Source organism: Vigna umbellata, chromosome 9 (genome assembly GCF_029865625.1).
Source record: "Vigna umbellata cultivar VRB3 chromosome 9, Vumbellata_1.0, whole genome shotgun sequence".
NCBI lineage: Eukaryota > Viridiplantae > Streptophyta > Magnoliopsida > Fabales > Fabaceae > Vigna > Vigna umbellata.
Genome location: NC_142173.1, coordinates 11,716,729 through 11,729,945, shown reverse-complemented (window position 1 = coordinate 11,729,945; position 13,217 = coordinate 11,716,729). Strand labels below are relative to the sequence as shown.

The 13,217-nt window shown below is 36.7% G+C and overlaps 1 long non-coding RNA gene across 18 annotated transcripts; it reads right to left on the bottom strand.

Annotated features, from left to right (window-relative positions):
• Nucleotides 1–3,636: 3,636 nt before the first annotated feature.
• LOC124835656 (uncharacterized) lies at nucleotides 3,637–7,730 on the bottom strand. 18 transcript variants are annotated; one of them, XR_015781986.1, is made up of 9 exons: nucleotides 7,109–7,729; nucleotides 6,953–6,989; nucleotides 6,776–6,818; nucleotides 6,581–6,684; nucleotides 6,240–6,310; nucleotides 5,723–5,802; nucleotides 5,611–5,649; nucleotides 4,457–4,552; nucleotides 3,637–4,046 (listed from the first exon to the last, which is right to left on the bottom strand). It is a non-coding gene; the product is annotated as an uncharacterized LOC124835656 (long non-coding RNA). The 18 variants fall into 18 exon arrangements; XR_015781985.1 differs by having other exon boundaries at nucleotides 5,611–5,802; XR_015781983.1 differs by having other exon boundaries at nucleotides 5,611–6,310; nucleotides 7,109–7,320; nucleotides 7,492–7,729.
• Nucleotides 7,731–13,217: the final 5,487 nt, after the last annotated feature.

The following is a 13,217-nucleotide window of genomic DNA, read 5'->3' as shown; positions in this document are numbered from 1 at the left end:
GTGAAATGTACCATGACATGAATGAATGGAATTATGAAACTGTATGATGAGAAATGAACTGGAAATGAAAATGGATTTTGTAAGAATTTCCCTATGAAAACGTACGTTCGTACTGAACGGTCATTGACCGTTCGGTTTTTCTCTTGTAACGTAGTTGAAATGTTACTCCTGTCATCCGAATAGAACTGTGGTGAGGACGAGCATCCTCGTGTTAAAATACTATGCTTGAGCGTTCGGCCAAGCACTGTTGTATCTGAGTATTCTTTGATAAATTCCATTCTTTTACTTCCCATGATAATACGCGTTCGTTACTTAACGGTCATTGACCGTTCGGTTTTCCCTTGTAATATAGCTGAAATGCTGACTTTGTCATTCGGATAGAATTCTGGCTGAGGACGAGCGTCCTCGTATTGTGATACCTTATTTGAGCGTTCGTTCTAAATGGTGCTCGATCTTAAACTGAGCGCACGTCCTAAATGGTGTTCGGTTTTATACTGAGCGCTCGTTCTAAAGGGTGCTCGGTCTCATACTGAGCGCTCGCTCTTAATGGTACTCGGTCTATTACTGAGCGTTCGCTCTAAATGGTGTTCGGTCTTATACTGAGCGCTCGTATTCATCCTTAGAAAATTAGTGTTATTGAAATAGCGTACGTCCAACTTCAGATTTGCCACGTTCGGTCATTGACTGGCAATGGGTTCAAAATGATAATTTCTATAAAAACGTTTCTTGGAAGTCTTGAAATATTCGTGTTGATGTATCCGGCCTAGGGCCTCTATACTTAAATTATTTCTTGGAGTATTGGTTTGAAATTCACGAGCGTCAGTTCATTCAACTGATTCTCAGAGTAAATGTCGTTCTTCCAAATGAATAGGATATTACTCGGCCATTCCCGAACGTAACTGTAACTCTGCCGTTCGTACTCTGATTCGAACGAGCGTCTTTTGGGTCTCGTTCACAGCGTTTGTCCTCGGTCTTATTGGGGACAAAACGTTCGTTTTTTATGGTTTCCCTATGAATGATGAAAATGATTATGGAATGATGAATAGTGAATGATGAACAGTATATGAGATGAAATGAAAGTATAAATGTTGAACGAGCGTTCCGGGGAGGAACGACTCTTGGATGATTATGAGAATTTGTAAAGTATGACCGTGGTCAGACTTAGCAGGCGATTCATCCTGATGTTCCGTGAGTGCTCGTCCTCAAGTAGAGGGGAGTATGTCATGTGTGGGAACAGCAGGAGGTCCTAGTCCATAATTGTACTTTGGACGGAGCGGACTAACCTCGGGTGGCAGCTGATGAGAATTCCAGCTAATCCACCTGGGTGCACGAACGTCGTAGCTACACGGGAATTCATAAAGTCCGGACGGTCAGTCGTGTATTGAGTTTTATGTTAAGCGTGCGTTGAAATGTGCATGTATGTTGAATTGTTTACTTGAATTAGTATGTTGATGCATGAGTTAAATTACATAAGCTTACCCTGCGTTTTCCTTGTGTTGTCTCGTTTTGTACGTTCGTCTTGTCGTTGCAATGATCATCCGTGTGGATGTGAGCAGAGGGAGACGAGCGTTTGGAAGAGGCGCTGAATGAAGAGAATCTGGTTGAAGTTGAAGTGAAGACCGAGCAGTGAGATGCTCGGCTAGTAGTGTAGGTTTGTGGCAGAGTGGTCGTTCGACCAACTTATGATTTTATTTTGGCTGTTCGACCGTTCGGTATTTTCATGTGTAAACCGTTCGGTCAGTTTCCGCTTACGTTCGTCCTTAATTTGTAACTCTTATGTAAAGACGTGCGACTTTACGCGTTCGTTACTTTAATGTTGTAATACTGCACTCGAGGACGTTCGTCCTTGAGCGTTCGTTCGGTTTGTTTTTGGAAAACTGTACTGAATTATTATTAAAAGTGATTTTCTAATTTTATGGTTTATGACTGTATTTTTGGGATGTCACACCTTGTGATTTACAATTTCTTGTGATGTTTACAAAAGTCAAATTTCGTTTTTACTGTTTTGATTTTATTTTTTTTTTACAGCTTGTTTTTACGATTGACTTTTACAGATGTTTTTATTTAAGTGTTTAATGTTTACCGTTTTAATTTAATTTTTCGCGCAAACAAAACCTTCAAAACAACCCCCTTTTGGTGTAAAGATCTAAAACTGAACCGCACATAATTGGTATTGAGAGACAACCTAGGAGTCACTTCCTAGTAAAATATACTGCATTAATTTCGTGCAATCAACTTTTGTGTGCGGTGCGACCCGCTAATCAGCCTGTGATGCTGCAACTCTTGCTTGCTGCCGTGAGTCCTTTATCATGCGACAGCCATGCTTCTTCTCCAATTTCTCATTTCCGTCACAGCCACTGGATGCTGGTGTAGGGCCGTGATCTTCCTCTCTTCAGCTGCTTGCTTCCGGACCAACGTGAATGCTTCTACTGTCACAGTGAATGAATCAAGCCGTGCAGCTCCTCTCTGCTAGACCGTGTGCTCTACTGGACGTGTATCTTTCTTAGCTTCCAGCCGTGGGCTTCCTTGCTTATCCTCTCAAAGAAAGAAGACGTGAAGGTGCAGCTCCCCTCTTCTTGCTGCAGCCACCGTGTCCTACTGCTTCTCTTTGCATGGACCGTGAAGCATCTATTCTGCTGGACCAGCTGTTGGTGTACTTCTTTGGTTACTGGATGTTGCTTCATTTTGCTAACTCAAGCACCGTGTGTCAGTCGTGAATGCAGCTTTCCATGGACGTGTGGGTCTCTTTTGCAAGAAAGAAAACTAATTCCCAGAGGAGAGAACCCGTGAGCTGTTAGACGAAACATCAGTAAAAACGGTGGCTCTCATTCTCGTGAATCTTCAACATGTGGCCCCTTTCATGTGTGTACCACTTCAAACTAGAATAAAATATTCTTTTGTGGCCAACATCTTTTCTCTAGACTTAGTATCTCCAAATAAGTGAACTTCCTTCCTTCAACGTCGCCCCTCATGTGTCATCCTTTATGATTTTAGAATAATATTTCCTCGTGGCAGCCCCCACTTTTGTCCATATGCATGCTACATTTTGAATTTGGACCGCATGAGTTTCGCCAAGCCATCAACTAAATGCATTTCAATAAAACCGTGAGTGGTGGCCCCATGATTTCCCTTTCTCCTTTAGCAATCTTGAATAATTTTCTTCAATCAATTGGACGTGCAAAACTGAGCAAGGGATCCCATGTGTCCGTCACTACAAAAATGTCTAATTTTAGCAGGGGTTTTTTTCTACGTTACCGGGGGTTTTAACCCCCCCTAAATATGTTTCCTGCGGTTAAAATAACCACCGGGAAAAGCAGCGTCACAATTACCGACGGTTTTCAAAAACCGCCAGTACTAGCAGGGGTTTTCAAAAAAACCGCCGGTACTAGCAAGGGTTTTCACAAAAACCGTCGATACTAGCAGGGGTTTTCACAAAAACCGTCGGTAATTATTGAGGTTTCCAAAACCGCCAGTACTTACAAGGGTTTTCACGAAACACCGATAGTTACCTGGGGTTTTCCAAAACCGCTGGAAAATCATTTTTTTTTAAATTATATATTTATATTCATTCAATTTATTTTTCTGTATTATGACATTCAATCAATCTATAATCATTATACGCTCATAACAAACAGATTCAATTGAACAAACAAAAAATTCATTTCATAGGTTAAATTGTATAATAAGATTTAATACATTATTTGTACCTAAAACTATATATCTTAAAAAATGCAATAGTAGTTGGAAACAAAATGAGTATGTAACCTTAAAATCCTCATCCACCGAAACGGTGAGAATGAAATTTTACCTAAACTACGCAACTATGTTAGTGGGATGAGCAATAGAGCCTCCAAGGGTCTTGGTTGCATTTAGAATGTTTTCCCTGTCGTGTGATTCAAGTTCTTTATTATATAGAGGGCTTCCACTTTATTTCATGTGCAACACGAACTACTCTTTCAATTACCTCAGGGGTATCCCTCACCACCACAGTTCCTTCTAGGAGTAAAATTCGATCCAATTCCACCGTCAACTCAATAAGGTTACATCTGCAATGAAATCATGAAGCAATCAGAGTGAGTTCATAACTTATGTGAACAGTTGTGTTTGCAAGGATGATACAATATGACAAATATTCTCACTTTTTTTGTTAGTATCTGCAACTTAGAACTACATTTGACTATAATCTTTTGTTTAAGTAGTAAAACCATGACTGTATACACATGCATTCTTGACTTTGGTACAAAACTATGATGAAACTAACAAGCTACACGTCAATTAAGGTAGTAGCAAGTTTTTGCTAACGCTTTATCCAATTATTCATGTTAACAGATATTTGAAAGCATCAATTGAAATTTAAAATTCATAAACAAAAATTCAATCACATCATCATGACCCCAAAAAATGTAGAAGAAAGCCAAGTCTATGAATTCAAATTAGCACTTTAGAATGAAAATACTTGTTTTTGGCAGAGGCAGGATCCTTTATAAGTGATTTGATGTTTGTTGCAGGGATCAGATCATAGATGCGAGGATATGTTGACAAAGGTTCACACCTGGGAACATTAATCAAACAACTCACATTTCAAATAAGAGTTTAAAATAAGAGGTGAGTTACTCCAGTTTACCTTTTTATAAAAAAAAAACTAAAAGATTATCATTATTTTTTAAAAGAAAACTCTCTAAAATGCAAATAAACAAAATATCCTCATTAGGTATGTCACCTAAAAAATAACAACACAGAAGAGAGTTTTACTAAGAAAATAACGACTCAGGGACAATAAAGAATCAGTGAAATGACATAATAGTAGTCATGTTTTACTAAGAAACCTTTCCGATTCACCTTCTGATTTTCTTGATTTTCTTGATTTAGGACTGGTGTGAAGTAATTGTGTAATACTACACCTAACAATTACTACACCTAAACACACTTTATTTCCCATTAATTCGCACTTTATTTCCCATTAATACTCTGACGTTACAGAAAGAAAAGGACAAAAGGAAACCACGTAACAATTCAAATTCAAGTAAAACTTACTAAAAAAAGCATTTGTTACGTTAACATGTCTGCACCACTTAATAAAATAACATTCATAAATTCACCTAATAAAATCTCTTTCATAACTATAAAATATCAAACGTATATATCTAATATAATACGTTTATAACCTACATAATATAATATCTTTAACAATAAATAATAAAATATCCTTCTTAAATCTCTTTAATATAATACGTATATAAAACCTACCTAATATAATATAACGTACTTGATATAATATCATTCATAAATAATAAAATATCATATAAAAAAATTAATCATTCACGTATATTTATCAGTAGCATCCAAATAACCCAACTGATAACCAATTACTATTACACTATAAACCTATTATATGCATTAGCTTTCAAAGATTTATATAAAAACAAGATCACGTTAAAGCCTCTAAAAACAACTTTTACTGCAAGAGTATATATTTTATTAACTGGGGGACTAATGCACGCATTCAAATGTTATATACTTATAAAATGAATAAGGGATGAACAAACAATTTAACATTGTTCTTCGAAGCTAGTAGTGCTGGGTCTGATTCAAACAGTTTCAAAAGCTTACCTTTTCATTCACTTTCTTGAATAATGTGGATATAGTAGCCTGGACAAGGGAACCATGATTACTGGACTTAACTTTAGTAGATGCACTGACTGAAGTAGATTGAGACACATACTCATTATTTTCCTGGTTGAGTGGATGTCCCGGTGCATCATCCTCCTTATCAAGGTCAAAAACTACAGTTTCTTTCTGTATCTGTGAATTAAGGAATATAAAATATAAACTCAATGATAATATAAAAATATATAAGAGCAAGCAACTTATAAATTCCAGGTGGCCAGGTGATCAAAAGGAAAACTAAAGTTGAACACAACTTCTTCCACTTTCTCTTCGTGATCAGAAATGTCAGGGCTGTTTTCGCCAGAATCATCACTGGACGAAATCTCAGCAAATCTAGTCCAAATGCAGTACATATTAAACCAAAAAATTGGTGAAGTTCTATGTTCTGACCTTCTTCTGGTTATGCAGAGTTTGACAAATTTATAGGAAAAAAGTAAAGAAAGTAGCAAAAGGATAGTCAATTTTGAGAATGAATGAGAGAAAAGTTTATGAAACTTTGAGGGAGAAAAGTTTATGAAACTTTGAACATAAGTGCTCCACAATAAACCAGGCATCTCAATACTGCGGACAACCTCTCCCAGCTTCTTCATCTCGGTCTCATCATCCCAAGGCTTGACATCGAGTAGGACAGAAGACTGGCCACCTATAAAACGTCATTCAGTTACAGTTTCCAACAATTTCAGCAATGAAGTAAAATCTAGAGATAAGAAAAAACCCTGTATGTGACAAGTTCTCATAAATTTCAACCATTGTTCTACTATATAGCAACATGCCTAGTTTCTAAGTTTTCCAAATAGCAAGACAATTTTACTTGAATTAAAAAAGGTCCAGAACATCTTCCATCAATATTTTAGTTATGGGAAATGTTTCATGGACCAGAAATTACTGTCACCATGCTCTTAAGAAAGCTTACTCTCTTTTATCTTGGCAGGCTTTTTAGCAACCTCCCTTTCCTCCAATATTTCACTTTCTCTACTCAAATCCTTGGCTTCTTCACCTTCTCAACAATCTTCTGCACTACTTTCAACTAAGATTCTTAATTAGGGAAGACCAAATTACAAAAGTATATGTTGCATATGCTAATAACTTTAGAAAGACAGATACTAACCAAGTTGTGCTTTGATCAGGCCAAACCACTTCTGGATGCAAAGCTGGTCAAAGAATTTGTAGACCCCAGATTAGGAGCTAATTATGATCTGGCCAAAATGAAGTTTTTATAATATTTTATTTTAGTTTTTACTATGTTGAACGAAATACTAGGGAGTTACATCACTATAAAGCTTACATCTATTTGAGTTGTTATCCAGAGCGAAGCACAAAACCTGATTTTTAGAGGAACACAAATAAATAAAGCTCCCAGCATCAAATACATTTTTTTTATCACTTTTCATGTAATTAGCTGGTGTGTAAATTCCAGAACTGGAGAAGAAGTTGAACTTGCCTGCAGAGAGGAACTATCTCCTCCTCAATGTCACGAGTCCATTTTCTTCTATGGAGCTTTTCGTGTCTTGGAGGATCTGTTCCTCGAAAAAGTAGAACGCCTCTCAGACCATCGGATTCCTCTCCTTCCTTCGCATCCCTCGCCACTGCCATTCCAACTGTCTGCACATGAGTCCAAGCAAGGAATCGTTGGATTTGATGGTCTCCCAATCTCTAAGAGAAGCCAAGGCAGGAAAGGCATGCGGTTGAGGTAGGTAAAATTATACAAGTAAATAACACACACTTTTAAAGAGACCAAACAAATATGAAAGTAGTAAACAACAGCAGATGGAAGAAGGAAGAAAGCAAAATTAAAATTTCGAGGATAAGATATAGGAGACAAACGAATCGGAAAGATTTTTCGCAAGGATTCTAAGCCGCATGAACGAATCTATAGTTTAATTTCCCAGGGAGAACACGCCAGAACACCATGATGCCTCGATGACGAACACAATGCTCAGCCCAAGCAAGAGAAGAACGACACGAAGATGGTGCAGGGAAGGGGTTGGGGAAAATGACTATGTGCGAGGAAATAGGGTTGGTTTGGAGAAAAATTAGGAAAATAAGAGAAATGATAAAGGCACGGAGAGGGTGAATAGATATTTAGGGATTAAAACTTATTCTAAAAATTTTAAAAAACCTTTAGCGGCGGTTTTAGTTATAAACCGCCGGAAAGTTTTTTTGGTTTCCGAAACCACCGGTAAATAACCTCTGCTAAAATATATTATTTTTGTAGTGCGTGTGCTATTCCATGATAATTGCAAGTGTGAATTAAAATAAAACTTATGCCATCTTGCACCGTAACGTAATTGTTTTTTTTTCTCCAAAATAAAACTTCTTAAAATTCAAGATTTTGGATGACATGGTTTGCCAATTAATTTCGTGGACCACTTTGCATCCAGCAAAGAAGCAAGAAGACCGAAACCTCCTCAAGCTTCATGAGCCAAACATCTTTTCCATTTTTGTTTTCAATTCAACACACAAAATAAATCAATGCAGTGCAACTTCTTCCAAACACAGTGTGTGAATGTTTTTCCAAATGTCCCAATTTGTATTTCCAAAATGTTCCCTACAATTACTAATGCAAATAATTAGTTCAGATAATTCAAATTAATTAAAATAAGAATTTCTGATCGAATTAAGCATAATTAGCAAATACGAAAAAATATCGGACAATTAAACACAATTTCCCAATTAATTCTAGTACAATAAACTAAGTGAAGTGAATAAAATATTGATTCATCAACTGCCATGTAATACCTTAACTAATTAAGACTTAAGAAAAATTTCATTGGTTTAGAATGTAAAAATGCAGAAAAAGTAAATATGAATGCAATTTGATCAATTGGGCAAAACAAAAAGTGAATGGATGATTTTGATAATATGAGATGAGTATGTTGTTGGGGTTTAGATTTCACAATCCTTACTTTCATGCATATAAGAACTCATCTTCTTCATTCATTTGTTAATGTCACTATCTAAATTACTTAAAACCCGATCCTTCGACGAAGAAAGTCTATCCTTAATTATCAGACCACAATCCCTTGCATCCCTAATAATTAATTTTGCATTATGAACAAAAGCTTAAGACAACCAAACCTATTATCCCCATCCCTGGGCAATATTTCTTTTGGGAGAAATTCTCCAGATCGTGGTTTCTAGATATTTCCCAATAACAAAGAAGACCATAAAATCATGCCATGAATGATCAAAACATAACAAACATAGAGCAAAGGAGAAAATCCCTAACAATTAATGAAAGAAGCATATAATAATTTATAACAAATTCAAATACATGAGAGTTTAAAGGTTACATCTTCCCCAATAAAAAATGAGTTTAGTTCTCCATAATCACGGAGAAACTAGGTGTACAATGGAATGAAAGTGATAGAAAAACCCTAGAAACTAAAGAGGCGAGCTCTCGCATCCAATTCTGCCTCTAGAGAGTGAAAAAGTGTGTTTCTACGTCTTTACTTCCCAAAGATACAAACCCTAAGACGAACAAATCCTTAAATAGAACAAAAAACAGAGTCGAAGCCCAACACGCTGGCGCTCAGCGCCCCTACTTAGGGCAGCCAAGTGCTGGTACGAGAGGAGTGGCGCTGAGGGTCCTAAAACAGGCAATCAAGCGGTGTGCGACACAAGGAGGATGGCGCTCAGCGCCCTAGGAAGGGCGCCCAAGCGTTGGTACGAGGCATCCTGTGCTGAGGGCTCTAGAAAAGGGCAGTCAAGCGCCCATACGAGACATCCTGCATTGAGGGCCCCAGAAAGGGGCAACCAAGCGTCATGCGACCTTCTGTAGCCTTCTTTTCTGGTGTTTTTTCTGTTCTTTCTGGATTCCAACTCCTTAGTACTTTAACTCCTCTTCCAAATCATTCCAATTTCCTACAAGATCAAAGCAATTTAGTGATAAAAATCATAAGTTCTAACCTTAACTCTCTTTATTCACAACTTAACTAAAAACAAGAGTTTAAGCAAGTTTCTAAGTCAAAAAAGGCTCATTTAGTATCAAAATTGAATCACAAATAATGGTGAAATCAACCGTTATCAGTCGTCCATTCTCATTTTCTTCTTTGGACAAGTGACCACTACCTTCAACTAAACTCTCCCTCTATAATAGCAGCAACTCTTTTGTTTTTTTCATTACTTCTCCTCTATGAGAGCAACCTTATCCTCAAGGTTGAATTGTGTATAAACTATTTTCATCTATTTAATTTGCTCTCACGAATTATCAGCTTCTAACAATGAATCATATTGCACCAAGACTTCCAAAATTTTTTGTACCAGGTATCCAAAATATTATATGACCACATTACTGGACCAAACTCATTAGTTGTCAACTATAGAGGAAAATATTGTCGAGTAGGATCACCCTTGAACTCCTTCAAAATGATATAGCAAATATTGGATGTATTTTTACTATCTTTGGTAATAATAGTTTATATGCTACACTTTCAATCTTCTCGACAATCTCAAAGGGCCAACAAACCTTAAACTCAATTTTTATTCTTTCTTAAGACCACTAAATGTTGTTTATATGATTGTAATTTAACCAATACCAAATCCCCATATTCAATTGAGCACCCCTTTTTTTCTTATTAACCTATAACTTCATATAATTTTGATATTACTGCAATTTGGTCTTTAACTTAGTTAAAAGTGCATCTCAAACTTTCAAGCACTCTCTAAGATCAGGTGGATCTTTGTCATTGTGTTTGTTGGGAATCCAAGTGTGAGTCTAAGTCCCACATTGGAAAGAAATGAGAAAGTAGAGTGGTTTATAAGTGGGAAGACCCATTAACTCATTGCCTTAAGGTTTTGGGTAAAGAGTGGTGTCAATCTCTTATAAGGTTGGACTCACATCTCATTGCTCATTGACTCCCCGGTCAAAAACCTCCCCCTTGGTACTCCTAACAGTGGTATCAGAGCCGATGGTTGGCCTTGGTGACCAAGGCTCAGACGAGGGTAATGATCCCTATATCGAAAGTCTTCCTGGCAAGGGTTCCAGGAAAGCGAGACCCGTTAAGATGAACGGCGGTATAGAGGGCAACTCGTGATTGAAGGGGATGCTTCCGCTGAAGGGGGAGCTCTAGAGGGAGTGTATCAATGACTCACCCTTGAGGGGGAGATTGTTGGGAATCCAAGTGTGAGTCTAAGTCCCACATTGGAGAGAAATGAGAAAGTAGAGTGGTTTATAAGTGGGAAGACCCATTAACTCATTGCCTTAAGGTTTTGGGTAAAGAGTGGTGTCAATCTCTTATAAGGTTTGACTCACATCTCATTGCTCATTGACTCCCCGGTCAAAAACCTCCCCCTTGGTACTCCTAACAGTGTTCATAGCAAAATACAGATGGAGGTAATTCTCCATAAACTTGCTAATAAGTAGACTTGGCGATGTTGTGATGGAAGGAAGAGTTGTACCTATACTGAGCCCATGGTAGCCTGTCTAGACAATCTTTTGGATGATCAAATATAAACCATCTTAAATACATCTCCAAGGTTTTGTTTAAATTCTGTATTCAACCATCTAATTGTGGATGGTAGGCTGAAGTCATTCCCATATTCATGCCCTGCGTTTTTAGATAGTTTCCTTCAAAAATTGCTCATAAACACCTTATCTCAATCTGATACAGTAGCTTCTGGAAATCCATATAGTTTAACAATGTTCTGAATAAAAGCTCCAAACATTATTTTGCTATTGAATCCAAGCTTTAATGGTATAAAATGAGTAAGTTTTGATAGTTTATTAACTACCACCATAATATTAGATCATCCACGAGCTAAAGGCAATGAGATGCTGAAATCCAAAGCAATATCCTCCCAAATCAGATTGGGAATGGGGAGTGGTTGAAGTAATCACGCTAGTAAGGATTAAGTTACTTTGGCCAGTTAGCAAATAACACATTCTTGGACAAATCTTCTAATATCTTCTTCCATTTTGTGCCAATAAAATTGGGCCCTGATTCTATCAATGGTTCGGTGAATACCAACATGATCACCAATTTTAGAGTTGTGAAGTTTAGAGGATTTCTTTCCTCTTTTTCTCTTCTTCAGCTCAAATGTACTCTTTTTTAGCTTTTTGCTTTTGTTTTGTCTTGAGTGCTTATTAGATAGATGTTTTGTTGTAAGCTTCTCACTTGGCTATCCTCTTGAATTTCTTTTTGAAAGTTGTTCTGTTTAAAGGCTTCATGAATAATTGTCCGTTAGACTGAGCTTTTATCCTTGATACTCGTGCTTTCTCTTTCTTTGTTGTACAACAACCGTTAGGTAAGTCTTGTGAGAGCAGGCATGCTTTTTCAGTATTTTGCTTGAAGTAGGTTGTACGTTCCTTTTAGGTATGACTTCAAGTGAAGAACATTCTTTGAATATCTCCTTTGTCTCTAACGTTCACTTTTGATATTTGATTTATAGCTTTGTGGATGCATGTATAATAACTAATATGCAAAGAATAGAGTAAATTGTGCATGCAACAAATATGTCTTTTCTTATCACTTTTTTTGTTTTTGAACGTTGAGCATTTAATGTCATTTAATGCTTACTCAAAACAACAAAAGTCTTTTTGATTTTCTATCATTAGGTAGCTTTTTGCAATTAAGTTCTTTTCTGAAGATACCAAGTATTGTATGCAGACTTCATCTTTGGACGGAGTATTGTTTTAAGCTTATGGTATCATTTAGTCATGTAAACTCTTCTTTTGGTTTTGTCTCTTTTTAGATAGATATAATTTAGTTTAGTAAAGCTTTCTTTTTATATTTTAATAATTAAAGTCTTTTAAAGTGTTTTGTCAGAGACATTGTCTCAATTGTTCTAAATACCTCTTTTAGGAGTGATAAGCAGTAAGTGTTTTACTTCAAGTCTCTTGGACGCTTTAGGAACAATAATGTTTAGCCATGCGTCTGGGTGTTTTAGCCTAGATGTTTTTCTATTATCTAAGGTCCTAAGTGCTTTCCTAAGCTTTTCTATGATGTGGATTCTAGTTCTAATTCTTTGTGTAGGTTTTCTATGTTTGAGGATTTTGGTTCTAGGTTTCTCACCCTACGTTGTTTTCATATTATTATTATCTCGTTTTAATGTTATTTGATTAAACTTCAAAACATGAGAAAGTTTGGGTGCATAGACGATTTTTGTTTTAACATAGGGTAACAGGTGGTTATTCGCTGACCGTGGAGACTAAGACTGGTAAGAATACTCATCCAAGTTTAAAGTAACAGAAGGTTACTCGCTGACTATGGAACCTAGGAGTGGTGTGAATACTCAGTGTAATCTTGTGAAGATTATAGTGGAACCCTTTACAAAGGAGACTGGACGGGAGTTAACTAGTATAAAATATTTGTGCAATTACTTCCTCCTTGCCTAAACGCCTCTCTTGCAAAACCTGTAGTTGAGTTTTTATTTATAAATGCGCGAACCTCCCAAGTTAAATGATTATTATTAAACAAAGGAAAGCCTTATAAAGTCATCTGTGTACATTCTAAATAACACGAAAAAAGTACTTCTTGATATAATCAAAGAAAATCATAAAGCTTTATAAAGTGCTATATCAGAAGGGTTGCGAAAAGAATTTTTCCATT